This window comes from Lissotriton vulgaris, chromosome 6 (genome assembly GCF_964263255.1).
Source record: "Lissotriton vulgaris chromosome 6, aLisVul1.2, whole genome shotgun sequence".
NCBI lineage: Eukaryota > Metazoa > Chordata > Amphibia > Caudata > Salamandridae > Lissotriton > Lissotriton vulgaris.
This window is the reverse complement of record NC_141694.1, coordinates 1,170,566,929-1,170,583,807: the sequence shown is the minus strand read 5'-3', so window position 1 is coordinate 1,170,583,807 and position 16,879 is coordinate 1,170,566,929.

Here is a 16,879-nt window from a genome sequence, read left to right as displayed (position 1 = left end):
TGCTATGAAATATGATCTGAGTAGGTACTTACACTCATTATCAAAGGATTCAGTTGCTTTGATTTAATTACTTTTTAGTTTGTAATTCCATAATTAGATTCATACTGGCCAGTTGCGATATTCATTCTGAATTGCAACTGCACTCTTCCTCCGCATCGCTTTCTCGCTCTGCCTCTGTCTTGCTCGCCCCTCCCCATCCACAGAGCGCGTCTCGCGACCCTTATTGTCACCTCGAATTGCGCTCACACCTCCTTTCTCCTCTTTCGGGGCGCTTTCGGCCGCCTTGATGTTCTGGGCATGCCAAAGGAACTGGCTCATTAACTACCAAAGGTGTGTCCGTGGTGCTGGAAGGTCAGTCTGGCAGCTCGAAGGTACAGTACAGTGCGTTTCCCTTTGTAAAGCTTGGTTGGCTATTCGTCCACTCCCTTTCATTACAAATTCAGAGGTTCCTGAGTATAAAGTGTCATTTTAAAGGTTTGACTGATTCGTTTTTAATTAAAAACAAATGGAAAGAAAACTGTACCTCTAGATAGGCACGTGTTAAACTTTCTCTCTTGGGAAGTGTTCTATTATCTCATGCACTTGCAAAGCTATCAAGTGTCCAGAAATCACCCACCATTATGTTCATGTGTGTGAAGCTCATATTTAACTACGTCAATTGTTATTTACCTTATAACCTTGGTAACTGTTCGCATAGAAACTGCTTGCATGCAGAAGTAACTGTTCCTGTGTAGTGCGCTCAGAAACCCTTTTGGATCTTGTATGCGCTATATAAAATTGGAAATAAAAAAAATAATTAAAGGTGCTGGAAACTCAGCTGTTTGAATTGCGCTGCACTGGAGGCGCACGCAGTGTTACAAAATGGGTAGATTGTGCTATAAAAAGGAATATTTGATTTGATGAGTGTCCGTGTGTAAACCCTCGAAGGCGGTGAGACGTGCATACAATTAACATGTTATTTTTTTAAAGTCAATAATTTCCATCGAGCACTCAATAGTCCATAAACGAAAACTTTTTCAAGTAATGCAATAGTAGTTTTAATCTTGAAATATTTCAATTCTTTTCTTCATTGAAATGTAATCTTCAATATAGTCTTCAAACTGTGCAGCCAACACGTGTTTCGTCTAGTCTGATTCGACTAATGACTTCCTCAGGGCTGCAACCCAAAACAAAGTATAATCGCTATTATAATACTATATCAATATTCAATATAACAAAGTAATCTATTAAATAAACCTCGGTCTGCAGGGAAACATCCCAAAGCCAAACAAGTGCTTAAAAAGGTATGTAATATGATATAGTGCTTACCACCAAGTAAAAGCTTGGAATCACCAAAGTGTTCATAAGGTTACCAGAGTATGGATCATTGGGAAATTATAGTATCTCCTCATCTATTTAATTATCACAAAAGAGAGTATAGTCTAATTAGGGGTTAGTATCAAACAGAGAAAACGACCATGTTAAAGAACGTCATACCTATATGCCTCCTCGTTGTGCCAATCACAAGATAGTGGTCTTAGTGGTCTTAAATTACGATCTAAGTGGACTCCTCAACTTGCTCAAGGTAACACGATAGATGTGTTCTTTAAAGCAGTGAGCACAGATATAGATAGGGAGTTAGACTACCAACAGCAGAGACATTTGAATCCAAGAGAGGATAATCTATCACCTGGAGAAAGGAAAGCTCTTAGGGATCTGATGAATAATAAGGACATACAAATACGTAGGGCAGACAAAGGGGGCAATCTTGTAATCCAAAACACCATAGATTACAATAATGAAGTCTTATCTCAGTTAAATGACAGACAATATTATGTTAAATTAGAGAAAAGTCCCATGAAAGCAGTTATGGAGACCATTAACAGGAAAGTTAAAGAATGGTATGACTTATCACTATTAGATTGAGATGAATACCTCTATCTTTTAACTACTTATCCGAAATCACCATGTCTCTATACCTTACCAAAGGTCCATAAATGCCGGTACAGACCTCCAGGGAGGCCTATTGTCTCTGGCATAGGTGGCCCGACTGAACACCTTTCAGAATACATAGATACTTTTTTAAGAGAGTTTGTGTATAATTTACCGTCTTTTGTTGAAGATACTAAGTTCATTTTGAATATACTGGATGATATGGCATGGGACAATGGGATGATACTAGCTACCCTTGATGTAGTATCCCTTTATTCGAATATAGAACATGACTTGGGTATCAAAGCACTAGACCTTTTCTTGAGTAAAAGAGCGGCTGAACTCTATGACCATTCACAAATGTTATTACAGATGACGGAACTAGTCCTCAAAAATAATGTTTTTCTATTTGATGGCAACTGGTACCGACAGGAGCTCGGGACAGCGATGGGAGCCAAATTTGCTCCGTCTTTAGCTAACCTCTTTATGGGGTGGTTCAGGGCGGAGCGAATCTGGGGGATCGCTAACAGAGAATGGATCCAGTATATTCATTACTGGGGTCGATTCATCGACGACTGTCTCCTAATCTGGACAGGGTCAGTTGAACAACTGAAGGGTTTCTTTGACTACCTTAATGAGAACACCTATAATCTTAAATTTACAACTCAATATGACTTCGAGAAAATAACCTTCCTGGATATTGAGTTATTTGTTGAAGAAGGCCATCTCAAAAGTCGAATGTATAGGAAACCAACCAGTTGCAATGCAGTTCTTCATGCCAAAAGCTGTCACCCTAATAATCAATTAAAAGCAATACCCTATGGTGAGATGGTGAGAGCCAGGCGAAACTGTTCCTCAGATCGAGACTTCGAAACAAATATTAAAGACATTTCATGCCGCTTTGCTAGAAGAGGCTATGACAAAAAAGTGATCGATATGGCGGTAACCAGAGCCCTTAAACTTAAACGTAAAGATACACTAAAAGTCAAGCCTGCAAATACCGAGAAGGATACTGAAGTTAGGGTGAGAATGATTACTCATTACAGCACAGAAAGCCCTAAACTGTATTCAATTCTCAAAAGACATTGGCATCTTTTGATGCTTGACCAAGATCTTGTACCGTTCATTAATAAATACCCTTCTGTGACATTCAGGAAGGGTTTGACACTAACTAACGTATTAAGTCCTAGCTACCCTAAGAAACATGTGAACAGAGATTGGCTCTCTGGATTTAGGGGTTTCCACAAATGTGGTAAATGCTCTTCATGCAGATGGGCTAAGAAAAAGGTGGTTACTTTCAACTATAATGACACAGGAGAATTTGTTATAGACAAGTTTATAAATTGTGACACAACCTTTGTGGTCTATATCATTGCATGTAGCTGTGGAAAGATATATGTTGGAAGTACCAAGAGAAGACTCAAAGACAGGATGGCTGAACATTTCAGAGCAATCAAGCAAGGTGATACTCGCTATCCCACTGCAGCACATCTGATTAGGAATTCACATGAGAGAGAGAAACACATATTTAGCTATCATGGTATTGATCATGTAGGTCCTGAACCTAGAGGTGGGAATAGGATTTTAACACTTCGGAGAAAGGAAGTGACTTGGCTAATAAAACTTAAGGCTGTAGAGAAGGGACTTAATGTCGATAATGAGTATGAATTCTTCCTGGGAAATGAGTGAATGTATATATTATATGAGATGACCTGATTTGCTGTAACTCGTGATAACTTTACGCAATTATCTGTAATGTTTGTTATAATGAACTGTCATTTGCGTGATGTTTTAATTGGACAAATGGTTATCCTTATGTTCATAACGAGTTTCTCGTTGATGCTGAAATATTTTATTAACTGCATAAAACTGTGTTATTTAATTCTGAAGTCCCACGATAGTTTCAGCTTTACCAGCCCAACTATGGATTTGCAGATATTTAAATTTCGATATAGCCTGCCCCCAGATGTCCACTCCCTGACTCCACCCAACCAGCTTTCCATCCGGAAAAAGATGTCCCCATATTTCTACCCCTGCCGTTCTTAGAGGAATAGCTAATGCATCTTTAGTCCAAGCAGGAGATCCTGGGCTGTCCCAAATGGAAGTATAATACCCATAATAGGGGATTTTTAATATCCTCCTAATCCAGTACCAAAGTTCCGCTGCTTCCCGCAGCAGCTTAAGACGCACTTTTTTAAAATACTTTGGATCCGCAAATTTACAAAGAAAACCAGATTCCTTATATTGGCAGCTTTTTAGCATTACTGCCAACAATACACCAATACCCGAAGTCGGTGGAGTATTTACAAGAATTCTAAGATTTTTCAACTGAAAAGCCCAACAATATAACTGAAAATCCGGGGCTGACAGCCCCCCTTTAAGCAGTTTTCTCCTTATCTTAGTCCATGAGAGACGAGATCTATCGTGGGACTTCAGAATGAATTGGAAGAGAAGATCCACTCAAGCCAAGTGTATAAAAAAGAAGTAGGACTCTGGTACTGGTCAATATTGGAGACGACGGATGGTCAGTTTATACTGCCAGAAACGCTGTGGAGTGATTGCTTGCCGGACATCGCATCTGACACTCAATGGCAAGTAACTATGGCTATGTTGTATAAAGTTGTCAAACCCGCAAATTTAAGGCGAAATCATCTTTTTACACTCCACAGAGCGTATTGGTCTCCATATAGACTTTCAAAGTTCAAGCCTGGAGGGCTGGTGGAATGCCCAAAGTGCAGAAGTCCCAATGAGAAAGATATACACATGTTCGTGGAGTGTCCAAATATTAAAGAGTTTTGGGAGGAAGTAAGTAGCTGTTTATCCCAAGCTATCGACCAGACTGTCAAGGTAAGCCCTGAACTTATTATAACTGGAAGGTTGAATTTGCAGATAAAAAGCATAGATGATAAAGCTAAACTTGTATTTTATGGGATACTCTTGGCCCGCAGAGAGATATGTAAACTTTGGGTCTCCTCTTTATCTCCCGGGATTTTAGACTGGTTGCGAGCTATGAGATTCACAGCTAAAATGGATACTCTGGGTCCGACAAAAGTTAAATCCAAATTTTGGACATTATTTTTGGTACACTTTGGGAGATGAGTGTTTCTTTTAGAGTAAAGGGATAGGTGGATTTGTAAGTAATTTCAGTCCAATGATTAAGGTCTTGGCCTATCTCGCCGGCGGTGCTTTTTCAACGTGACGGTGGAGTTCATCCATGTACCAACCTCCTACAAAGGGTGGCATATATAAAGAGGCGGTCATGGACTGACACTACTAGTGAGGTTGTTAATGGTCCCGGTATATGAGATAAAAAAACCCATAGGCGGTATCGTTTGGTTAGAAATGGGTGGCGTAAAGGCTAATGAGGACAAAAAAAATTAAAAAAAAAAAAAAAAAAAAAACTGTGTTATTTAATTCAAGTCATCTATATATAAGATGCTGTAATAAGTTAACATGTAGATTTCATTACTTTACTCTCCTTTTCCAAACCTGAATCCTCCTATACTCCTGCATGTACTCGTTAATCAGACTTTTTGACGATGCAGAGGAGCTGATTACTTGTGTACCTTAACGTAGCGCCAATCATTATATTGCGACAATTTATATTAAATACTCATCTTAAATTTAGATTTATATAGACGTTACAGGATGCCTTATACTAGTAAAACACTAATAATATTAATACTAATATTGTATTCTGACCAAGTACTGTTTTATCGAGTTCAGTATACTCAATGGACTGATCATGAGCGGCTAGTATTATAATATGTACTTCCATAGGCAATCTATGATGGCAATTTCGATAGGAGCGTATTTAAAGTTTGACTGTTCCAAAATGGCGGACACAATATCGTAATTACGTTCACTTCACCAGGTTTGATTTTTAATAAGCCTCATTTAGTTTTAAGTCTGAATAAGATTATCTACTATGAGACAGATAAATTATCTGTCAGATTCTGATGATTGATAATTAATTTTGATCGACGATTTAGACCGCACAATAGATCGATAAATTAATACTAAATATAAAATATATTTCAGAACGTGATAATTATATCACTACTTATTACTTAATATGATTTTATAACAAAATTGATACTAACTTGAGCATATACATCAGTTTTAACCATCGAGTATTACCAATATGGCGCATCCCGTCATCAAACAAGTATAAATAAGAATAGTAAGATGGCGCCATACTAGGACGCCGATACGACGAGACGCGATCCGAAGCGAGGAATAACTCCTACGAGGTGAGGACCGATATCGGGCTTAATCGAGACAATACCAAAAACACTTAAAACAGCATAACATTATAGAATCCTTAATTCTGACTTAAAGATTTTGATATTATTTCAGGTGACGGATACCATCACCTATGAATATAGCCCTTAATATGGGTAAATAACTACGATAGAAAGGTAAGAGAGTTGATTGTGCCCACGTTTACTAACACCTCGATATTATGATACGGACAGGTTATAACTTATAAGACAACTGTTGACCATTATATAATTTTGTAGATTGGATTTACTTTGACATATGGACAACATTGGATAGGATTGGCACAACGAGGAGGCATATAGGTATGACGTTCTTTAACATGGTCGTTTTCTCTGTTTGATACTAACCCCTAATTAGACTATACTCTCTTTTGTGATAATTAAATAGATGAGGAGATACTATAATTTCCCAATGATCCATACTCTGGTAACCTTATGAACACTTTAGTGATTCCAAGCTTTTACTTGGTGGTAAGCACTATATCATATTACATACCTTTTTAAGCACTTGTTTGGCTTTGGGATGTTTCCCTGCAGACCGAGGTTTATTTAATAGATTACTTTGTTATATCGAATATTGATATAGTATTATAATAGCGATTATACTTTGTTTTGGGTTGCAGCCCTGAGGAAGTCATTAGTCGAATCAGACTAGACGAAACACGTGTTGGCTGCACAGTTTGAAGACTATATTGAAGATTACATTTCAATGAAGAAAAGAATTGAAATATTTCAAGATTAAAACTACTATTGCATTACTTGAAATAGTTTTCGTTTATGGACTATTGAGTGCTCGATGGAAATTATTGACTTTGTCTGAGCTATTTTATAGCACTTTATCTTGTCGTGGTAACCGACTTGCTTTCATTTAAGCACCATTTCTGATAAATTGATGTGTGAAAACCCTTTACCTGCTGAGCGCTCTTATCCTAACAGTTACCACATCTCTTGTGTTTAAATGTTATTTTTTTAGCTGTGGCCCCAACCTCTTTTACATGACTGCCTTGCTGCAGGCCTGCCTTAGCAGTAAAGAGTTTGCAGCACACTGAATGCAGGGCATCCATTCTACTCTTGCAGTAAGATCAGGTATTCTATTCCTCAAGAGTGACCTCTGCAAACTTCATCTGCCAAGGAATAAAAGATGAAGCTCTCCCGTCGCCTTCAAGGCACCTTCAGAAATACTTCATCAGCCTTCAATCATTTGAAGATCATCTCAAAGAACAGAATAACGTTTGTTTAAAACCGCTTCAAACTGCAGTTTTTTTTACCGTTCCTAAGTGCTCTAAACAACAGGGGTTACTGTTAACCAATTTGAGAAAACCCAGTTATTGACCTCAAAAGGATGAATGGCTGAGTTAGCCTGACACACACAACCACAACCTCACACACAACCACACGCACAACCACACACACACACAACCACACACACAACAACACACAACCATACCCAACCACACACAAACACACAATCACACACCCAACCACACACACACATACAATCACCCACAACCACACACACAACCACACACACACAACCGCACACACAACCACATACACAACCATACACACACAACACCACATGCACACACACACAACCACAAGCACACACAACCACACACAACCAAACCCAACCACACACACAACCACAAAAGCACACACACAACCACAACCACATACAACCACACACACACAACTACACACACACACAACCACACACAACCACATACACACAACCGCACACACACAACCGCACACACAACTAAACACACACTCACACACCCCACACAACCACACAACACACACACACAACCACACACACACACAACCACACAACACACATACAACCACACAACACACACACACACAACCGTGTAAGCAGGGCATCCTCCTCACATAAGTCTTAGCTACTTTATTTTAACTGTGCTCAGCGGTGAATTTTTAAAATGATTATATTTCTGTATCTTACTTTGGGTGACACAAGTCTAGGAGCTGCTGGGTTCGTCAATAACATTTGGGACATACTTGAAAGAGAAGAGAACAGGATGCCAAGACAATTCTTGTGAATCTACTGTTAGTTGTTGAAGGGTTCTGCTTTTGTCCTACTGACTCCTGTCTCTGGGTTTACATATAATCCTTGGGACACACTTAAAATGAGAGACAATTCTTGGGAATCCCTGCATTTGTCTTACCAGACTACTGTCTCTGGGTTTGTTGTAGATACAATACCTGATACAAACTGGAATTTAGTGTTAGATGTGGGAGGGCACCAGAATTGCTATAGTATACTCCCCACACATTCCCCCAGCCCTGAAAGCCCAATATGAGTGTGCAGCTGAAGACTTTTGACATCTTGAAAATGCCCAAATGGGTAGGTTTGGTCCTGGGAACTCTTACCCCTTTGGTTAGGGTGTGCTCAGGAATTATTCTTACCCACTAGCTAGTGCCAGTGCAACTCCAGTCACAAACGTCAGAACACTTCCTTGTTAGACGGGGACCTGGAGGGTCGGCCGAGCACAGGGGGAGAGGCCTCCGGTGAGGACCAAAGCCGGCGATCGTACAGACAAGTAACTTCCCCCCCACAAATGGACACCACACAAGGATAAGATCTGCACACTTTATATAGGATTCTTGAGGCAAGGTTATCAACGATACAGTGGGGGCAGGACACGAGGATCCTCCCAATTCTAGTCTCTGTAGGGAAAGGGGTAGCGGGACAGTCTTGGGGTACCGGTCCGGTACCAGGGCGGCCAGAAGGTGCTCACAATCCTCGAGCTCGGAGGTCTGAAAGGTCGGGCTGCGGCAGCGCCAGCAGGCTAGGATGAAAAGTCTCGGCAAGGAGGGCCGCGGCAGCGCCAGCAGGCTAGGACGATGGTTCTCAGTACGACGGGCCGCGGCAGCGCCAGCAGGCTATGATGATGACTTCTTTGCAGAGGGGCCGCGGCAGCGCCAGCAGGCAAGAGCGATGGTTCACAAGGATGGGCCGCGGCAGCGCCAGCAGGTCCAGACGAAGGTGCACGTTGCAGAGGGCCGCGGCTGCGCCAGCAGGCTTCAGAGGTGGTTCACAAGGCAGGGCTGCGGCAGCGCCAGCAGTCCGTCAGGGATGAGTTCTTCAAGGTGTCTCTCGACTCCAGGATACAACTGCCTTCTTGCTCTGGAGCTGCCCCAGTTATAGGTCTGGTCTCCTTTGATGTCCGGACCCTCGCCCTTGGAGGTCGGGAGGTCCGGGATGAGGGAGTCCAGACACCCAGCAGGGGGGTGGAGCCAGCGCCCGGGGAGGCTGGGGGCGATCGGCACCTGTGGGGGAGAGCCATCGACACTCCTTTCTCCCATTGACCAGCCAAGTGGTCTCTTCGCCTCCTGGGTGGATGGTGGTGCCTCGATGTCGGGGCCTGGCAGGGCCAGGGTTGGGGTCGAGCTGAGGCCATGCGGCCTCGTGGTGCAGTGTCCAAGATGGCGGCTGGGCCGGGGCAATGATGCTGACGGAGGCCCGGGTCAGCCGATGCTGGGGTGTTCGGGAGCTGGTGTCCCGTTGGGGACGGATTGCGGGTTGCCTTGGTGGGTTGCAGGGATGGTTCTTTCTGGGGACACCGGGGGAGCCGGCGTCCGAGTCTTCTCATGCGGGGAGGGAGCGGGCCCTTCACGAGGCCTGTCCAACATGCGTCCCCCCCAGCTGAAGGCAGGGAGAGTCACCCATCCTCTTGGGTACTCTCCTCGCCGAGGCGGAAAAAGCGTGACAGGCCGTCTGCGTTGGCGTGGTCCTGGCCCGGACGATGCTCCACAGTGAAGTCCATTCCTTGCAAGGAGATGGACCATCGCAACAGTTTTGGGTTCTCCCCCCGCATTTGCATCAACCATTGCAGGGGTCTGTGGTCTGTCTGTACCCTGAAATGGGTACCGAAGAGGTAGGGCCGGAGTTTCTTGAGGGCCCATACCACTGCGAAGGCCTCCCGCTCGATAGTGCTCCAGCGCTGTTCTCGGGCTAGCAGGCGTCGGCTGATGAAGGCCACTGGCTGGTCGACCCCCTCTGCGTTGAGTTGAGAGAGGACTGCCCCAATGCCATGATCTGAGGCGTCCGTCTGGACTATGAATTCCCGGCTGTAGTCGGGGGCCTGGAGCACGGGGGCGGTGCACATGGCGGCCTTCAGCTTCTCGAAGGCCGTTTGACAGTCCGAAGTCCAGTTGACGGTTTTGGGTTTTTTCTTGGATGTTAGTTCTGTGAGGGGCCCCACAATGCTGCCATAGTCCTTTACATACCGCCGGTAGTATCCGGTGAGTCCTAGGAAGGCCCGGACCTCGGTTTGGGTGACAGGTGGTTGCCAGGACTGGATGGCAGCGATCTTGAGCTGAAGGGGGGCCACCAGACCGCTCCCCACTTGGTGTCCGAGGTAGGTCACAGACCCCTGGCCAATCTGACATTTGCTGGCCTTGACAGTGAGGCCAGCCTGCTGGAGGGCGTGCAGGACTTCCCGGAGGTAGTGCAGGTGGTCCGCCCAGTGGCAACTGTACACAGCGATATTGTCCAGGTAGGCGGCGATGAATTCTTCGAGGCCCGCCAGTACCTGGTTCACAAGTCGTTGGAAGGTAGCTGGAGCGTTTTTCATGCCGAATGGCATCACTTTGAAGTGGTAGTGACCATCCGGGGTAGAGAAGGCGGATCGTTCTTGGGCCCTGGGAGTGAGGCCGATTTGCCAGTAGCCCGCTGTGAGATCGAAGATGCTCAGGTAGCGGGCAGCCCCCATGCGGTCAACCAACTCATCTGCCCGGGGGATGGGGTGCGCGTCGGTTCTGGTAACAGCGTTCAGGCCCCGATAGTCTACGCAGAACCGGAGCTCGGGGGCAACGCCCGGGGCGGCAGCCTTGGGGACCAGTACGACTGGGCTGGCCCAGGGGCTGTCGGATGGCTCGATCACTCCTAATGCCAGCATCTTAGTGACTTCGTTCTGGATGCAGGTGCGCACCCGATCTGGCACTCGGTACGCCCTGTGTCGAATGGGGGGACTATCCCCAGTGTCCACATCGTGAAGGCACCAGGGGGTGACCCCGGGGGTGAGGGAGAACAGGCTCGCAAATTGCAGCAGGAGAGCCCGACAGTCTTGCCGTTGTTCTGGGGACAAGGCATAGGAGAGTCTGACCCCTTCCACTGAGCCATCTTTCTCGCGGGTCCTCAGTAGGTCAGGGAGGGGCTCGGAGTCCTCTTCTGTCCCACTATCGGTTGCCATCAGTAGGCTGAGCTCCGAACGTACCAAGTGGGGCTTGAGTCTGTTGGCATGGAGGACTCGCAGGGGGTTCCGGGAGGACTCCATGTCTACTAGGTAGGTGACAGGGCCCTTGCGCTCTATCACTTTGAAGGGGCCTGTCCATTTGTCCTGCAGGGCACAGGGTTCGACTGGGGCCATCACCCACACTTGCTGGCCTGGTTCGAACTCGATGGAGGAGGCATGCTGATCGTACCATTTCTTCATGTCCTCCTGACTGGCCTCGAGGTTGGCTTTGGCGAGTTCCCTGAATCGCCGGGTCTGGTTGCGGAGGGTCAGGAGATACTTATAGACATCTGGAAGGGTCTTCTGGGGGGCCATCTCCCATCCTTCCTTGACCAGGCTGAGGGGGCCCCGGACGGGGTGTCCGTACAGGAGCTCAAAGGGACTGAAGCCGAGGGATTTCTGGGGAACTTCTCGATAGGCGAAGAGGAGGCACGGGAGCAGCACGTCCCATTGGCGACGTAGGGGTTCTTCTAGGCCCATGATCATCCCCTTGAGAGTGCGGTTAAACCGCTCGACCAGTCCATTTCCTTGTGGGTGATAAGGGATCGTGAACCGGTAGATGACCCCGCACTGTTGCCAGAGAGACCTCATGTACTTTGAGATAAAGTTCGTGCCCCTGTCGCTGACGACTTCCCGGGGGAAGCCCACTCGAGAGAAGATCCCCATCAGGGCTCGGCCTACCACTGGTGCTGTCACTGTCCGAAGAGGTATGGCCTCGGGGTAGCGGGTGGCGTGGTCCACCAGGACTAGGATGAACCGGTGCCCCTGGGCCGTTCGGGGGTCTAGGGGCCCCACAATGTCTATGCCGACCCGCTCGAACGGGGTGGTGACGACGGGAAAAGGTTGCAAGGGTGCTTTGATCTTTCGGCAGCTCTTCCCGCTGGCCTGGCAGGTAGGGCAGGCCCGGCAGTGGTTGGAGACATCATTACGCATTTTGGGCCAGTAGAAGTGAGTCACTAGGCGGTTGTAGGTTTTGTCTTGCCCCAGGTGCCCAGCAAGGGGGACATCGTGTGCTAAGTTCAAAAGCAAGTCTCTGAAGCGGAGGGGGACCACCAACACCCGACTGGCCCCCAGCTCAGCAATTCTTTGCTCACTGTAGAGCAGGTCATTGTCCCAATAAATCCAGTGGGCCCCTGCGGGGTCCCCTGCGCTCTGGGCGAGGGCTTGCTGCCGGAGTCCCTCGAGGGAGGGACAGGTCCTCTGCTCTTGTCGGAACTGCTCTTGGGTGGGACCACCCTCTTGCCGCCACTGGGCCAGTTTGGGAAGGTCCTGGAGTTGAACGGGCCCCTCTTCGGTCTGCTCTGGGGGATTGGTGCTTAGGGCGGCTCCCTCCAGGACGATCGGGGGAGGAGGTTCTGGCCATTCTGGTTCTTCAGGACTGGAGATGGCGCGGGCGGCCATGGACCGGGTCGTTACGCAGGCCCATTTAGGGAGGCCCAACATCCCCAGGTGCTCTCTTCTTTCGACGGCTGCCCAGGGGGAACTTTCAAGGTCGTTCCCCAGGAGGCAGTCCACTGGGGCATCATCGCGGACAGTCACCTTCAGCATTCCGGACACTCCTCCCCACTCGAAGGGGACGCAGGCCATCCAACACAGGCTTTCTGAGTTGTCGGCTGACCGGACGGGGCATAGGACATTCGGCAAGATCTGCTCCGGGATCACCAAATGACAGCGGACTGCCGTCACACTGGCCCCGGTGTCACGTAGGGCTTCAGCCTGGCGTCCGTTGATGTTGACCCACTGGCTGTATTTCTGCGTATTGGCGGGTAGGGGAGCCCGCGGAATCATGTCTCTTTCCCCTAGGCAGACCAGGGACATGGCGGCTGGTTCCCACTCGGCCTGGTCGGCCTCGTACCCCTCAACGTCTTCTGGGGTTTGCTCTTCTCCCAGGGCGGCGGCAGTGACCTGGCGTGGCATAGGGTTCTGGTTCTTCGGGCAACTAGGGTCGTTGGCGTAGTGGCCGGGTCGCTGGCATCGGTGGCAAGTAACGTTGGCTCGGAACCCTGGTTTCCCCTGCCGGCCGGGGGCGGGGCGTTGCTGGCGGGAGCCGCCGGGACGGCGTCTCTGCCCCGACCCTGGCCTCCTCCTCCCCCTCGGGGGCGATGGGGTCCTTGGTTGGTTCTGTTTGGTTCGCTGGGGCCGTTTCGGGCAACTCGGGTGCTTTCCCATCGGTCAGCTTCGGCGGCGAGTTGCCGAGGTTCAGTTAGTTTACTGTCGAGGAGGTGCTGCCTGAGCTCGACGAAACAGTTGTTAGAGAGGTTCTCCCACACAATAAGGTCAAAGAGTTGCTCGTACGTGGTCACCTTGCTGCCCTTGATCCACCCTTCGAACGCTCTGCTGAAAAAGTTCACGTACTCCACCCAAGTTGTACCCGGGATCCGTTTGCAGTCGCGGAACCGCTGGCGGTACATCTCGGGCGTGAGTCCGTATCGAGTGAGGAGGGCGGCTTTCATGTGGTCGTAGGAGGTCATCTGATGGTCCGGGAGTTGCAGCAGGGCGTCTCGCCCTTCGTTGACGAACCTCCCCCATAACCCGGCTCCCCAGTCGCTTCGGGGAATCTGGTGGGAGGTCATGGCTACTTCATATGCTTTGAACCATTGCTGGATGTCGTCGTTCCGTTAATACTCTCTGACGACATCCTTGGGGATGTGGACTTTCGGGTCGGTAGTGGCAGGAGTGTTCGGGCGCTCGGGCGCTCGGGCACCCGAGATCTTTATTCTGTTTCCGAAGCTCTATTTCTTTTAGGTTGCGCTCATGTTCGTAGGCTAGCTTTTTCTCTTCTAACTCTCTCTGTCTTTGTTTTTCTTCCCGCTCTTCTCGGAGCCGCAAGTGTTCCAATGTTATTTTTTGTTCCGCCAACTTCAGTTCTCCATCCAGCCGAAGTCGAGCCAGCTCCAATTCATGGAGCCTGCTTTTTTCCCGTTCCCGGATCTCCTCTGGGGAGAGACCCGATCTTCTTTCTTCCGTCGGAGTGGGGTTTGTTTCCGGTGCTTCGAGGCTTTGGTTTTGGGGTACGGCCGTACCCGTCTCTGCCCAAGATTCCAGGGCCTTTTTGAAGTCTTCTTTCGTGCTCAGTCCTGTGGTAGCAATGCCTAGTTCTATGCAGAACTGCTTCAGTTCTCTGTGGTTATACTCTTCTAATTTCTCCATCTGGAATTTCTCTGTGGTTCCGCTCTCTTTCGTGGTCATTGTGGTTGTGTCGTGGGGTGAGTTACTTTCTGTACGCTACGCGTTGGTTCGGATCGCGCCGCTGGCCACCAATGTTAGACAGGGACCTGGAGGGTCGGCCGAGCACAGGGGGAGAGGCCTCTGGTGAGGACCGTCTCCGGCGATCGTACAGACAAGTAACTTCCCCCCCACAAATGGACACCACACAAGGATAAGATCTGCACACTTTATATAGGATTCTTGAGGCAAGGTTATCAACGATACAGTGGGGGCAGGACACGAGGATCCTCCCAATTCTAGTCTCTGTAGGGAAAGGGGTAGCGGGACAGTCTTGGGGTACCGGTCCGGTACCAGGGCGGCCAGAAGGTGCTCACAATCCTCGAGCTCGGAGGTCTGAAAGGTCGGGCTGCGACAGCGCCAGCAGGCTAGGATGAAAAGTCTCGGCAAGGAGGGCCGCGCCAGCAGGCTAGGACGATGGTTCTCGGTACGACGGGCCGCGGCAGCGCCAGCAGGCTATGATGATGACTTCTTTGCAGAGGGGCCGCGGCAGCGCCAGCAAGCAAGAGCGATGGTTCACAAGGATGGGCCGCGGCAGCGCCAGCAGGTTCAGACGTAGGTGCACGTTGCAGAGGGCCGCGGCAGCGCCAGCAGGCTTCAGAGGTGGTTCACAAGGCAGGGCTGCGGCAGCGTCAGCAGTCCGTCAGGGATGAGTTCTTCAAGGTGTCTCTCGACTCCAGGATACAACTGCCTTCCTGCTCTGGAGCTGCCCCAGTTATAGGTCTGGTCTCCTTTGATGTCCGGACCCTCGCCCTTGGAGGTCGGGAGGTCCGGGATGAGGGAGTCCAGATACCCAGCAGGGGGGTGGAGCCAGCGCCCGGGGAGGCTGGGGGCGATCGGCACCTGGCAGGGGAGAGCCATCGACACTCCTTTCTCCCATTGACCTGCCAAGTGGTCTCTTCGCCTCCTGGGTGGATGGTGGTGCCTCGATGTCGGGGCCTGGCAGGGCCAGGGTTGGGGTCGAGCTGAGGCCACGCGGCCTTGTGGTGCAGTGTCCAAGATGGCGGCTGGGCCGGGGCAATGATGCTGACGGAGGCCCGGGTCAGCCGATGCTGGGGTGTTCGGGAGCTGGTGTCCCGTTGGGGACGGATTGCGGGTTGCCTTGGTGGGTTGCAGGGATGGTTCTTTCTGGGGACACCGGGAGAGCCGGCGTCCGAGTCTTCTCATGCGGGGAGGGAGCGGGCCCTTCACGAGGCCTGTCCAACATTCCTGGAACTGCGGAATATCAGAAGAGGACTGGGCCTGCTGTCTGTGACTAGAGAGGAGACCTGAAGGACTGACCCTTGTCCTTCTTGTACCCAGGATAAAGATGTGGACTACAAGGGTCACAAGGCTGACCTTCTGTTCAAGATACAGGGACACAACAAGCTACAAAAGGCCTTTTTCAGGAGGTGCCCAGTTGACCAGTGGCAACTAGAGCTGAACTGGCTTTACTGCTGGCATCTGCCTGATACCATGTGAGCCTCTACGTGCCTCTTCTGATGTCCTTGTGGCTTTAGAAGTGAACTCCTTTGGTGGATTGGGACTTAAAAGACTAAGTCAGAAGGTAAAATCTTTGACCAGGATCAACCTGGCTGGTGTATCTGACCTGTGCTCCATCGCAGTCAGTCTCAAATTGCGCCTAGGCCCCGGTCTGCTGTGACCAGAGACTATGATTGGCACTTTGTACTTTCTTGGCACTATTTTCTCCTAAATCTAAACATTCATGCTTCCGGGTCATCTTATTGTATTTTTGTCATTTTGGTGTAATTTTGTTGATTAATTATTACTCAATTTTTCTATTTCAGGTTGGGATTTTTATTGTTTTGCATTTTGACTTTCTAACTGTTGTGGTTCTGCGTAAGTACTTTACACATTGACCTAAGTTACTTCAATCTATTATACGCCATAGCTACAAGGGGATTGAGCTCAGGTTAATTTATTTTCTTTGTTGGTGCACCTTGACAGAAGCTGTGATTATTCCAAGCAATGGGTAATCACCCACCCCAAACAACAATCCACAATAGTGTTACAATGGTGTTTACCTATGGGGTCCAGGACAGTCTTGTTCAGTACTATGCAGTGATTTGAGTTTAGCTTAACATTCCTTTTAAATTGTCAGCAAAAATTAACTTTTGGGGATTTTCAATTGGCCTTTACTTTTAATTGTTTCATTGTTTACTTTTTTTCTAAATTTGCCCGGACCCTCAATTTTTGCAC